This window comes from Stegostoma tigrinum, chromosome 19 (genome assembly GCF_030684315.1).
Source record: "Stegostoma tigrinum isolate sSteTig4 chromosome 19, sSteTig4.hap1, whole genome shotgun sequence".
Taxonomy (NCBI): Eukaryota; Metazoa; Chordata; class Chondrichthyes; order Orectolobiformes; family Stegostomatidae; genus Stegostoma; species Stegostoma tigrinum.
Window position 1 is genome coordinate 12520938 of NC_081372.1, and position 14597 is coordinate 12535534.

Sequence of the window (14597 nt, forward strand, 5' to 3'; positions counted from 1 at the left end):
TCTCACGAACAAAAGAATTACCGGTATATTTGAAAAGAGCAGCACTAGGCCACAGAGATATTCAATAAAAAGACGCCATTTTGAATTGACAATGCTTTTCCTTGACTCTCCCTTTTAAACAAATTTAAAACATGCGGCGGCACTATGACAAAAATACATGCTCACAGTCAAAGGAAAGTTATAAACAGGAGCAGAACTTTATCCAGGCAAAATAACATTATCTGAAAAGTGATGACGTACTCAGCTCCTGTGGTCTCTAAAGGTCTGTACTGCACTGGCCAACACAGCGTGCTCCCTCTCCGGGCAAACCCGAGCGTGGATGTAGCGAGGAAAGATGGGCAGACAGTCAGGAACAGCAAGCCCCTCCTCAGCCCGCTGTCTGCACCTGTTAACGGCCACTTTGTCCAGACCCAGGAAGAGACTCTCTGACCTGTTCACCCCTTCCCACATTTAAATCAGGACCATGGGGCTGACGCCCAACCAAAGATTGAGGTGGAGCCCCCTCAAATAACTGAAGAGGGGAAATCCTGGGTGACAGTGCTCAGCCACTGGTTTGTTTGTACGTCTCCTGGTGCTACTGTGTGAGGAACTGCTGGTTAGCTCGAGAAAACAAATTACCTAAAACTGCCCCTAGAAAGGGACTTTTGTCAATTATCATTGAGTGACCTATTGATTTTAAAACATTGACACTTATCTCATCTGGAGATTTTCACCAACAAACATTGTCTCTACAACCTCCACAAATCTAAGCTTTCTATATTTTTCCCTCGCATCTTTCAAGGCATTTGAAATTGAATTCACTCGCGAGCCCATTTCTTTAACTCTGCTGGGATAGTTTGAGCTTACCAATGGTCAAATGCTTTGTTTGCTAACTGACAGGAAACATTTTATTCAGGTTTGCACCATGAGAAGTACTGACTGTATATTTAGTGCCGGGGGTGGGGGGCAGCAGGATGGGATGGTAGTGGGGTTACGAGGATGGGGGGAGGTGGTGAGGGTGTAGGGGTTGCATCATGGTGGTGGCGTTACTGCTTTGATGATATATGTTCATGGCAGCTGGGGCAAGTTAAATTCAGTTAATAAATCTGGAACAAAACATTACTTTCATTAATTTTTATCACAAATCTACCAGATTGCAGAATCAAAGAATTCCTACAGAGCACTGAGTCTGTACTGACTCTCCAAAGAGCACACCATCCAAACTCACCCACCATCCCATCCCCATAACCCTGCATGGGGTATTTAATGTGGCTAAACCACCCAACCTGCATATCCCTGGACATTATAGAGGTTTAGCATGGCCAATCCACTTATCCTACACATCCCTGGACACTATGGAACAATTTAGCTTGGCCAATCTTCCTAACCATACTGTGAGAGAAAACTGGAGCACCTGGAGGAAACCCATGCATACATGGAGAGAACGTGCAAATTCCACCCAGGCAAGGCTGGAATCAAACCCAGGTCCCTAGCACTGTGAAGCAGGAATGCTAACCACTGTGCCACCCTAAATTGTTTCAAAAAGCCCGTCTAGGTTCTAAAACTCCTCAGAGGCCAGTTTTACCAGGTTGGGCTGTTAGCTTAACTTCTTAACTTCTCTCTGGAAAGGCCCAGCAAAGCCTCTCAGTTGTATTGACCTGCTGCAGAAACTGTGGGAAGACCTACTCCACATGGACTGCAGCAGGTCAAAGAACACAATGAGTAGTTAAGAGTTGGGCAAGCAACGATCACATGCCAACGATGAACTAAAAATAAAATTGAAACATGTTGAGTCTTTCACACTTTGGGTGTTAGGCTTCACAGCACTGGGAATGAGAAAGGCAATTGTTTGAAGACTGTTTCATTCTGAGCTGGAGCGATGAGGCTCCCTGCACTAATTGCACCTCCTTAGGAGTTTAAAGTTTCCTTCTTACAGAAATGACACCTTGTGGCCTCCATGAAAATAGGAAGTCTATTCACTCACCCTGAGGAGATCAGCTATGAGGCATCTGCATCACCCACAGTCCTGTGATTTTGCTACATTCAGTGTTAATCACTGTGTACTGTACAAAGGTCTCACCAGACATCCTTGGAAACTGGTTATGAGTTATGTGGTTCACTCACGTGTGACTTTCCATTTCTTGCACTTTGGATTTTTCCTCAGTATCAAATGTGCTAGAGTGTTGTGTAACAGTGTGACCAGCTCATAGTACCCAGCTAACAGATATGTAGCGACAAAGCAAGTAAAGCAAAAGTAAGGTTCCCCAAGTTGTTTGCAGGTGTTTGGTTATTTTGTGACTACAGTTATTTTGTCCCTAAATTATTCTAAAAATTAAGAGCAGTGAAGTAGAGTTTTATTGGACAAAGGCTGTGGATGCTTGAAACCTGAAATAAACCCTGGGGGTACTGGAGAAACTCAGCAGGTCTGGCAGCATCCGTGGGCAGGACGTTTTGAGTCCAGTATGACTTCATGAGAACTGCTCTGAAGAAGACTTGCACCTGACTTTAAACATTAACTGTTTCTTTCTCAACAAATGCTGCCAGATCTTCTGAATTTCTCTAGCATTCTCAGAGTTTTATTGGCACCTCCTGAGATGCATCCTGTGCACTATAGGGACTGATACATTTTCAGAGATCCCATCTTTCACATGATACTATAAGCCTATGGCCCTCTCATGTAGATATTAACTATCTCAAACCATTATTCTGAAGAAGACACAAAGGCATTCTCCCCACCACAATTGAACCACATGGAAAAGTTGAGGCAAATAACTTCTACAATTTGGATAGAAACTGGACAAGTACAAAAGAAAAATGGAATATGCTGACAGAGTTAGTTAAAGAACGGGAGGGAGATGACAGAGTACAGTATAATCACCAGCATAAACTAGTTGAACATAGAACACAGGACAGTACAGCACAGTATTTGGCCCACGATGTTGTGCTGATATTTTACCCTAAACCCAAGGTCTATCTAACCTCCACCGCTATCTTATACGATCATCCAAATGCCTATCTAATAGCCGCTTAAATGCCCCTAATGAGGCCGACTCCACTACCCTCTCTGGCAATCTATTCCACACCCCTACCACTCTCTGAGTAAAGAACCTACCTCTAATGTCTCCACAATATCTACCTCATTTCACTTTAAAACTACGTTCCCTTGTAAAAGTTACCTCCACCCTAGGAAAAAGTCTCTGCTGTCTACTCTAACCATACCTCTGATTATTTTGTGTACCTCCCTCAAAGTTGCCACCCAAGTGGATAAGGTTGTTAAGAAAGTATATGGTGTTTTGGCTTTCATTAACAGGGGGATTGAGTTTAAGAGCCGCGAGGTTATGTTGCAGCTCTACAAAACCCTGGTGAGACTACTCTTGGAATATTGTGTCCGGTTCTGGTCACCCTATTATAGGAAAGATGTGGAGGCTTTGAAGAGGGTGCAAAGGAGGTTTACCGGGAGGCTGACTGGACTGGAGGGCTTGTCTTACGAGGAGAGGTTGACTGAGCTCGGACTTTTCTCTCTGGAGAGAAGGAGGAAGAGAGGTAACCTGATTGAGGTGTACAAGGTAATGAGAGGCATGGATAGAGTCGATAGCCAGAGACTTTTCCCCAGGGCAGGATTGACTGCCACAAGGGGTCATAGTTTTAAGGTGTTATGAGGAAGGTATTGAGGAGACATCAGAGGGAGGTTCTTCACCCAGAGAGTTGTGAGCGCATGGAATAGTTTGCCAATGGTAGTCATGGAAGCAGAGTCATCAGTGATATTTAAGCGACTGCTGGACATGCACATGGACAGCAGTGAATTGAGGGGAATGTAGGTTAGGTTATTTTATTTATTGATCAGGATTATTTCATGGCACAACATCATGGGCCGAAGGGCCTGTACTGTGCTTTACTTTTCTATGTTCTCTATGTTCTATGTAAAATTCAGTCATGATTGAATGGCAGAGCAGACACAATAGGCTAAATAGCCTAATTTCTACGCTTATATCTTATGGTTCTGCTGAGGGATTAATATGAAATGTTAGGTTAAATGAACAAAAGCCTGGTTAAAGAGATTGGTTTTAAAGGTGTTCTATGGAGAACAAAAAGAGATGGAGAGCCAGAGATGAACAGGGAGGTGTTCCAGAGTATGAAGACAAGATAACTAAAGACACCGCTATCACTCGGAAACATCAAAGATGCTGAAACGGTTACCATTAGTGGACAGAAGATATACTGGAGGCTAACAAAGTGTGGAGCTGGATGAACACAGCAGGCCAAGAAGCATCTCAGGAGCACAAAAGCTGACGTTTCGGGCCTAGGCCCTTCATCAGAGACCTCTCTGATGAAGGGTCTAGGCCCGAAACATCAGTTTTTGTGCTCCTGAGATGCTGCTTGGCCTGCTGTGTTCATCCAGCTCCACACTTTGTTATCTTGGATTCTCCAGTATCTGCAGTTCCCATTATCACATTTACTGGAGCGTGGTTGGACTGAAAGTAGCCACAGGGATAGCAAGAGCCTGGTGGAATTGAAAGTAGACATTAAAATTTAAAATCAAGATATCACTAATTGACCAAAGGCCCATGCATGTCAGTGAATACAGGGGTGATATGAGAACAGGGATTGTTGCAAATAAGGACACAGGAAACAGGGACTTAGATTAGGGATTGTTGCAAAGAAGGACACAGGAAATAGGGATTTATATTATCTCAAGTTTATAAAGGACAAAATGTAGGAAACCAACTAGGACTATGTTGAATCATCAAGCCTAGATGTTTGTGAGAGTTTCATGAAGCCAATTTGCAGGAAACATCAACTTCTGATCCGTCAGGACCATTTGATAAGCTTCATTTTGTACCAGGGCTCCATGCTCCCTCTCCTAGGCTTCTACTTCCTCTCCTGAAAGCATCAACCCTTGTCCTAGATTCATCTTTTGCTTCTGATGCCTCACAGGTGGCCATTGACAAAGTATGTTCCAAACAGGAAGCAGTGAAATGCAATGCAAATTCTGCGGGGAACCAAGCAGTGACTGCTCCTAGTAGAGTTCCAACAGGAAACACAGATTCTCTGTCCCACCACACTCACCATTCCCTGTCTCCCTACAACACAGCCAGCAGATATTGAGACTTATCATTGTGCACAATCTAAGGCAGCGGGCTCAGGTCTGTTCCTGGTCTGTTTGGTACAAGATGAGAACTTTGTATTGGCTCACCAAGCCTTTAGAGTCATGGAGTCATAAGACAATGAGATGTAGACACAGAATTAGGCCATTCAGCCCATTGGGTCTGTTCCACTGATGTGTTTCCTAAAACTAATCTCCTTCATTCTCTCTGTAACCCTTGACCCCCTTACCAATCAAGAACCTCTCTACCTCCATCTTAAAGACACTCAATGGCTTAATCTCTGCTGCCTTCAGTGACAATGAGTTCCACAGGTTCACCACCTTCTGGCTGAAGAAATTCCTTCTCTTCTCTGTTTTAAACAGTCGTCCCTTTATTCTGAGGCTGTGCCCATGGGTCCTAGTCTCTCCTATTAGCGGAAACATTTTTCATATGTCCGCTGTATTTAGGCCTCTCAGTAGTCTGTAAGTTTCATTCAGAGCCACCCCTCATCCTTCTAAACCCCACCAAATACAGACACAGAATCCTCAACTACTCTTCGTATGACAAGTCCTTCATCCCCGGGATCATTCCTATAAACCTCCTCTGATCCCAGTCCAACGTTAGCACAGCCTTCCTTAGAAATGATGCTCAAAACTGCTCATATTATTCCACATGTGGGTCTGACCAGAACCTTGTACAGCCTCACCAGTACATCTTTGCCCTTGTATTCTAGCCCTCCTGAAAGCCTCATAAAGTCAAAAGAGGCAGGAACTTTAAATACCATTCAATGCCAACCCAGGGAGGGTGCATTTTAATCAGGGATGGGGGTGAGGGTTAAAGGGAGTAGGGGATGTCCAAAGCTAAGAATTCAGGAAGTAAGGTAGTTACTCATAAATCAAATAGGAATTGGAGAGAAACTACTTTAACCCAGAGCAAAGTGAAAGTCACTACCACGTGGAAAAGTTGAGGCAAATAGCTTCTACAATTTGGATAGAAACTGGACAAGTACAAAAGAAAAATGGAATATGCTGACAGGGTTAGTTAAAGAACGGGAGGAAGATGACAGAGTACAGTATAATCACCAGCATAAACTAGTTGAACATAGAACATAGAACAGTATAGTACAGTACAGGCCCTTTGGCCCACGATGTTGTGCCGATATTTTACCCTAAACCCAAGGTCTATCTAACCTCCATCCCTACCTTATACTATCCTCCACACACCTATCTAATAGCCGCTTAAATGCCCCTAATGAGGCCGACTCCACTACCCTCTCCGGCAATGCATTCCACACCCCTACCACTCTCCGAGTAAAAAACCTACCTCTGACGTCTCCACGATATCTACCTCCTTTCACTTTAAAACTACATTCCCTTGTAAAAGCTACCTCCAACCTAGGAAAAATTCTCTGGTTGTCTACTCTATCTATCCCTCTGATCATTTTGTATACCTCTGTCAAGACACTTCTCATCCTTCATCATTCTAAAGACAAAAGGCCTACTGCTCTCAACCTTTCCTTGTAAGATCTTCCCTCCATTCCAGGCAACGTCCTGGTAAATCTCCTCTTCACCTTTTCTAACGCTTCCACATCTTTCCTGTAATGAGGTGACCAGAACCAGACACAATACTCCAGATGTGGCCCAACCAGGCTTTTGTATAGTTGAGATAAATAATTTGTTTCTCTGCTCTGAATTATGTCTCCCAGTCTCATCTTGCCTAGTGGGGTAAATAGATAAACAGTGAAGGGTCTAGGCCCGAAACGTCAGCTTTTGTGCTCCTGAGATGCTGCTTGGCCTGCTGTGTTCATCCAGTTCCACACTTTGTTATCTTTAACCCTAACATTTGGGTTGCTATAATCAAACTTACATTGTAGTACTATCTGATGAAGGGTCTAGGCCCGAAACGTCAGCTTTTGTGCTCCTGAGATGCTGCTTGGCCTGCTGTGTTCATCCAGCCTCACATTTTATTATATTGTAGAATTATTATTGTTTAGGAGTTTTAAAAAAAGAATCAATTGATGTAGGGTGATAAGAACATTTTGACCTGCAAAACGCTTTCTTTTTCTTTCTCTCTGTTCTCAGTCATCTTGAGTGAGCTCAGTATATGATCTGGAGGATGTACCTAACCACAGCTATTGTACAACCAAACCAAGTTTCCAACCGCAGAGTGCTGCACAATGAGCTCAGGCAGCTAGCACTGATAACAAAGTGGGTCTGCTCTGGCCTCACATTATTGAGGAACTACCCCCTCACTTGTTTCAGGAAGCCAACACATCAAAGCCCCTCAGGCTAAATCCCCTGACATTCATAGAGGACTTAATGCATTGTGAGAGGAATGCAAAGCCTACACTTTCTTGTGACTCTCCCTGTCACACATGCACCAGTCTATTATTCAAAGCAGGGGAAACGTCTTTGAAGCTTTCCATGCATGTAAAAGAAATTGTTTGCTGACTGAAGAGGATTGTCATTAAAAAAATTTTCAACTGAAATTCCAGGCTGTGAGTGATAATTACAGAGAGTGACGTGCTCCTCTGTGAAAATGCAACTCAAGCTCACAGAGTATCCACGTCAGGGAGTTTGTGTTTGAGATCGTAACAGAACTAGGGCAGAGTATGTACAAGGAGAAAATGTTAGACAGTCACAGTTGTGTGTCAGCTTTTAGGTATCTGTAGTAGCACCATGCTAAAAGACAATGTGAATTTATAATTCAAATGTACAAATATCCATGTCACAATAAAACATACCTGACACAAGTAAAGACTGAAAACAGAGACATCAATCCTAGTCCTCTTGAGTTGGTAGTGCTGCTTCCCTATGTCAAATAGTTCAAAATATTAATAATAATAAATGGGAGAAGTGTGTGTGAGACAAACACGTGTGTGTATGTGTGTGTGTGTGTTTGTGTGTGTGTGTGTGTGTGTGTGTGTGTGTGTGTGTGTGTGTGTGTGTGTGTGTGTGTGTGTGTGTGTGTGTGATTGTGTGAGAGAGATTGTGTGTGTGCAAAAATCATTAATCAAACTTTTCAAGTTACCACCTATCTTTCAGCCCATTATGCTCAGCCAGGTATTTGAAAAAGCTATCTGATTTGTTCTATTGCCTTGTTTACTTGTCTATCTTCAGCATACATTCAGAATTTGTTTTTGACTCTGTTTCTGCTTTTCAGGCGAAACATTCCAAATCACATCAACTTATTGCGGTTAAAAAAAAACTGCAGCAAATTCCAGGATTGTCCAAGATCCTTAATGGCAAGCATGAGCAGACAGAAATCCCTGGAATCATTATAATTTCCAGGTTTGCTAACAGCATGTAAACTGAGAGAGACAGGAGAGACGTGTGGATAAACAAAATGATTCTCATTTCCAATACCCCAGGTAAGGGTTGCATAATCACCATTCTGTAGTAAGTCTGGCAGTGTCTGTGAAGAGAAAGCAGAATTAATGTTCAGGTCCAGTGACCCGTCTCCAGAACATTCTCCAGAATGCTCCGAAGAACGGTCACTGGACCTGAAACATTAACTTTGCTTTCTGTCCACAGGCACTGCCAGACCTACTGAGATTTCCCAGCTGTTTTTGTTTCTGTTTCTAATTTCTTGTGATTGCAGTTCTTTGGTTTTATTTGTTTGCCTGTCTGCAGTTACTGAGAATCTTGTATCAGGCACTGAAAGCTTCAGAAAAGGCGATAACATGCTGATAAATTACAGAAAGATGCAAGTGCTTTAGAGTAGGACATTGAGAAAGGACTGGGAAAATAACAGTGTGAAGAAAAAAATGGAGGATGAAATGTGTGCTAATTGTATTCTAATTGTGAGTAATTATTTGTTTAATTTGTATGCATTGTATCTCATTGTTTGCAAGTAATAATGCATTAACTGGGGATTCACTCGACCCCTGTAAGTATATGCAGACAAAAGGAATTGTTTGATTCAGGAGATACATATTTGTAATGTATAACTCTGTAAATAAATATAAAATGTCTAAAGATGTGTTCCAGTTCAATCCTTCAGCCTGCTTTCTGGAATTAAATCGTGTACTCGTGAACATTTTTCACCAGATTAATTGCAGGCCAATGAGGAGGGAAACAATGCTGGATCTAGCTTTAGGGAACGGACTGGGGCGTTGCAGCTTGTTTTTTAGCGGGGAGTATTTGGAGAACCCTCCTGGTCTTCTTTAAATTGAGCCAAGGAACTTTAAACTTTAGATGGGATAAAGATCTATCATAGCAATGATACATTTGGGTAATAATGAACCATAACGCCAAGTAATTGGCACCGAAGAGAGACCACCTGCTTTGAAGCGGACATGATAACAGTTTAAGCACTGAAATTAATTTCACATTTCCACGTAACACAAACCTTAGCACTCACATGGCATGCCAATGTTCCCCATATTCCTGATAACCAAAGTTATGAACTGGAATTTAGAATAATGTAAACAGAACTAGGGTTTCTTAATTAATTGGAAGAAATGCAGCACTGAATTCAGAATGTATTTTTAGTTTTAGTGTAGAGATTCTGAAAATATCCTTATTCTACCCTGTACTTGTTCCACTTTAGATGCTAGACCTAAATAAAGTTTATTTTTAAGAACATTCAATGTTTTAAACTGGTCAATTTCTGAGGAGACTGGACTCTTGCCAATGTTTCTCAATATTTACGTGAGCAGATTCCAAAACTGATTCAGTGACCAAAAAGATAGAAAATAATAACCATTGTCAATTGTTGGAAAAACCCGTCTGATTCACTAGTGTCCTTTAGGGAAGGAAATCTGCCATCCTTACTTGGTCTGGCCTACATGTGACTCCAGGCCCACAGCAATGTGGTTGACTCTTAACTGCCCTCTGGGCAATAAGGGATGTGCAATAAATGCTGGCCTAACCACATCCCGAAAGGCAATAACAATAAAAGAAAATAGCCACCACTTCATTCTCAAAGAGATGTTCGCCCTCTGTTTTAGCCTTAATGATTTTTCTTGTGATAACTGGAAGTTGTAAAGAATACATGAATTCAGTTTAGGCCATTCTAGCTCACTTGACCCAGAACCGCCCCTCACTCGGGTCTAATTCAGGAATATGCAGTGAGAATGGTGCCACACAAATGTACTTTGTTGCCAATCAGTCTGAATTGGTGAGGAGTGAATAAGAAGTGCAAAATATTTTAAGAGATTAATGCGTGAGTTTCACAAAACACGGGCACCACCATATACTTCACTAAATTTTGCAAGACAGCTACAAAACTTAGTACCTGTTAACCATTCTGTTCTTAAGTTACATATCTTCAGCCACAGTGTGTCATGAAATGTGACTGTTTCCCCTTAGTCAGCACCTATACCCCCCCACCACAGCGCTCTGCAAACATTGCAAAATGTGAAAAAACATGACATGAAAAGTTAGGGCTGATTTAGCACACTGTTAGGGCAGAATTGAGGAAAGCTTTGCCATGGTTCCCAGTTCGCTCCATCGTACGTGGGAGAGGCTTGTATGAAATGGGAAGATCCCATCCTCTACCACTCTCATCTCACATGCTGATGGACCCAACACACACAAAAAAATCATTAATCACAGCACAAATAGGACATTGTTTATTCTGTACATTTCTCCAGTTCCCAGGTTCTCATCCCTGCAGGTAAAATATGTAACGTTTAGTACTTACAGCATTTTCTCCTCTGTTTGCTGATGCAAGTCTTATCTTGTCTCCTGCACTTTTCCTTGTGAGAGACTGTACCTGTGCTACCAGCAGGGGAATGCAACACCCAACCAACAGTTAATCCAATAAAGCCCCTCCTGGGGTGAAGAAGGCAAGAACGTTGATGTGTTCTGGAAGAGCACAAACTGTGTGAAGATTAAGTTTGAGCAGAATGAGTCAGTATGCAGCTGCTGTTGGGGTTGTCTCCAGTGTGTGCAGTGTTGTATGATGACGTGCTGGCTTAGAGTCCTAGTATTTACACGCCTGGCATCAGTTCTACAGTTTCCTGTGACGTTCTACCTTAAGCCTGTCTGATAAATGGTTCCTGTTTATGCTCACATTTTGCACAATGCTCTTTTTCTGGCTGTGTAATGGAATGCTTGCCCCTCAACACAGGCTCCATTGAGCGAGCAAATCCAGATTGAACTGATTGTTGTTTTTAGGGGTGGGATGGGTTGTTAATATTTCACATTCACACACAACTTTCCTTCCAGCTCACTTTCTCGCTGCTTTTCTCCTGGCTGTTGCTGGGATTCACTGATGTTCTTAATTTGTGAGCCCTGACACACCATTACCATTATTTTAATACCTGCCCTGGGATTAAAGTCATGCCAAATCAGACATTCCAGCTGTTCTGCTGTGGAGGCATCACTGTCAAGCCCAGTTCAATTTTCATTGGCTGCACTGCATCAGCAGCAGGGAGAAGATGGGCAGATGGATGCTCTCGCCCAGGGGAATTTTAGCCCCCCTTGTCAATCTGTTTGAGATTTCAGATTATCTCGATATCACGTTCGCTGCTGCTGGACTGTAATATGGTTTGACCTGTTCCCTTAAAAATAGAATTCTGTCTGGGAGTGCAGGCAGACCCTTCAGAGGATCCTGTGGCCATGATACACATAGCTGGGAGGAACTGAGGCAAAATTCGCTGTCAACATTCCACTGCAGTGGGGAAGTAATGGGATCATTAGCAATTCCACTGGACTAGTAACCCAGACACCCAGATAAATGCAACAGGAACATGAGTCCAAATCCCACCACAGCTGTTTAAATTCAATTAACATAACCCTACAGAGGTGCGTAAAATCTTGCGGAGTATGAATAGGGTGAATAGCCAAGGTCCTTTCCCCAGGTGGGGGAGTCAAGAACTAGAGGGCATGGATTTAAGGTGACAGGAGAAAGATTTAAAAGGGACCTGAGGGGAAACATTTTCACATTGATGGTGGGGTGTGTATGGAATGAGCTGCCAGGGGAAGTGATGGAAGTTGGTACAATTACAACATTTAAAAGGCATCTGGATGGGTACATGAATAGGAAGGGCTTAGAAGGATATGGGCCAAATTCTGGCAAATAGGACTAGATTAGTTTAGGATATTTAGTCGGCTTGGATGAGTTGGATCGAAGGGTCTGTTTCCATGCTGCACATCTCTATAACTCTATAAACTTGGAATAGAAAACTAGCAACATTAATAGTGTCCATGAAACCATTGCTGATTATGCTGCCTCACAGTGCCAGGGACCCGGGTTCGATTCCACCCTCAGGCGACTGTCTGTGTGGAGTTTGCACATTCTCCCCATGTCTGCGTGGGTTTCTTCCGTCTGCTCCGGTTTCCTCCCACAGCCCAAAGATGTGCAGGCTAGGTGGATTGGCCATGCTAAATTGCCCATAGTGTTCAGGTATTTGGAGGTTAGTTGGGTTATAGAGGGATAAGTCAGTGTGGACTTGTTGGGCCAAAGGGCCTGTTTCCACACTGTAGGGATTCTATGATTGTAAACAGCTGTGCAATTCACTCATCCCCTTCAGGGAAGGAAGTATGCCATGCTTAGCCAATCTGGCCTACATGTGACTCCAAACCTATACAGATATTGACTCTTCAAATAACCCTCCAAATCGTCTTTCAAGCCATTCAGTTCAGGGGCATTTAAGGATGGGCAATAAATTCCAGCCTTGCCATTTGGTGCTCACAATCCCAAAAATGAAAAACCTTTTTCAGCTGACCACATAAGGATTTAATCAACACATATTTACAGGCAGGACCAACAACTTGCTGTATTTGGTAATCTCAAGTCTGCCTGAATGGTAATATCACCACCAGCTGAAACGTTGATTTTCATCACAGTGGCACTACAGAACACATTGTGAAAATTCATCATCCTTCAACAGCACCTTTCAAATGGGTGATTTTCATCACTTGGAAGGACACGAGCAGCAGGGGACATAAGGACCCTACAATCCTGACCTCACTGTCAACATCCTGGCTTATTTCTGCTCCTACGTTCTAAGTTTTTGAAAATACAAGAATCCAGAACTGGAGGACAGCAATAATTTTGGGCAGTGGTGAGGCTGGAAAAGATATTAGAGATAGGGAAGGGTGAGGCAATGAAGTGATTTACAAGGAAGAATGAGGATTTTAAACTCTAGGTGATATTCAACTTGGAGCTACAATAGCTCAGCCAGCACAGGGAATAGGTAAAGAAAGCATGATGCAAGTTGAGGCAGATGTGTTTTAGATGAGCTTAAGTTCATGGAAGATGTGAAACTTGCCAGGAACAGTGAACTATTCAAATCTAAAGGCTACAAATCAAAATCCTAAAATTCCATTTCTTACAGTAGGAGAGTACTGTTTTATTCAGAGGGTTGTGAAGCTTTGGCAGTGTTTGTTAGAAAGGGCCATGGAAGCTCTGTCTTTGAGTATATATAGCATAGATAGTGATAGATTTCTGATTACTATCGTGTACAGGTTTATCGAAATTGGATGCCTAAACAGCTATGAAGTGATCGTATTGAACTGTGGGCAGGTTTGATGGGCTGAATAGTCTACTCCTTTACCTATGTTCCAATGTTCTGAGGAAGGGTCACCAGAGCCGAAATGTTAACTCTGTTTTCTCCTCCACAGATGCTGCCAGACCTGCTGAGCTTTTCCAGCAACTTTGTTTTTGTTCCAATGTTCTATGTTCAATATCGTTGTGGGAATGCCTCCACAGTATGGACTGCGGCAGTTTAAGATGTCAGCTCACTGCCGGTCTCAAGGCCAATGAAAGATTGGCAAAAGGTCTTGACCTGTCCAGGGAGATAAAAATAACCTTGTCCATTGACCACAGAATTTGATCAGGTTTCTGTATTTTTTTAAAAAGTTCTTCATTGGGATTAAATAAGCCATTGACAGAACGGTTACAGAGAAATGGCTCTACCTGTTCAAGTCAGGGAGGTGTGAAACTTAGAGAAAATGTACAGGTTAGGACATCCCCATGACGTTGCTGCTCTAGTCCTGGACAATGTAACAAGGATGCAGGCTGTGGATCTGGGAGGTGTTGTCAAAGCGAACATGGTGGGTTGAAGCAGTGTATCCAGTAGATGGAACATACTGCAACCACAGCCTTTCAGTGCAGTCAATGGACACTGTGCTCAGTGGCAAGGATGCCAACTGAGTCAGATTTTTTTTTAACGTGAATGGAGTTGCCTTTCTTGATGACACTGCTTCTGCACCCACGTGTGAGTACTTTATCACCAGATGATCTTGAACACTGATGAGAGGCATTTAAGCTTAAAAAAAAGTCTCACCCATTTCCTCTACCCTTGCATTTGGGGACACAGTAGATGCAACTGAGCCTCTCATCAATGGTGATTCTCGCACTTCCAGGTACAATATTAATGACTGAGGTCTTCTGCTAACAAGTGGCTTTGATGATCCAAGTTTCTTGGTCTTTTACAGTCATTCTTTCAACTAGACTAGCCTTTACCATTTCTTCCAATGCCTTTTTTCACTCACTGGTACTGTGACCAACATGTGATGTGGCTTTTTACATTGGTCTCATTGGATCACTTTACCTTCAGGAAATATTGGATAACTGTTCCAC

The 14597-nt window shown here is 42.7% G+C and overlaps 1 protein-coding gene across 1 annotated transcript in view; it reads right to left on the reverse strand.

The window, feature by feature from the left end:
* Positions 1 to 10946, reverse strand: part of LOC125461410 (src-like-adapter 2) — a 32864-nt gene extending 21918 nt beyond the window's left edge. Inside the window, exon 1 of the mRNA XM_048550158.1 lies at positions 10710 to 10946. The gene's annotated coding sequence lies outside the window, so the exon portion shown is untranslated. The remainder of the gene's footprint in view (positions 1 to 10709) is intronic.
* Positions 10947 to 14597: the final 3651 nt, after the last annotated feature.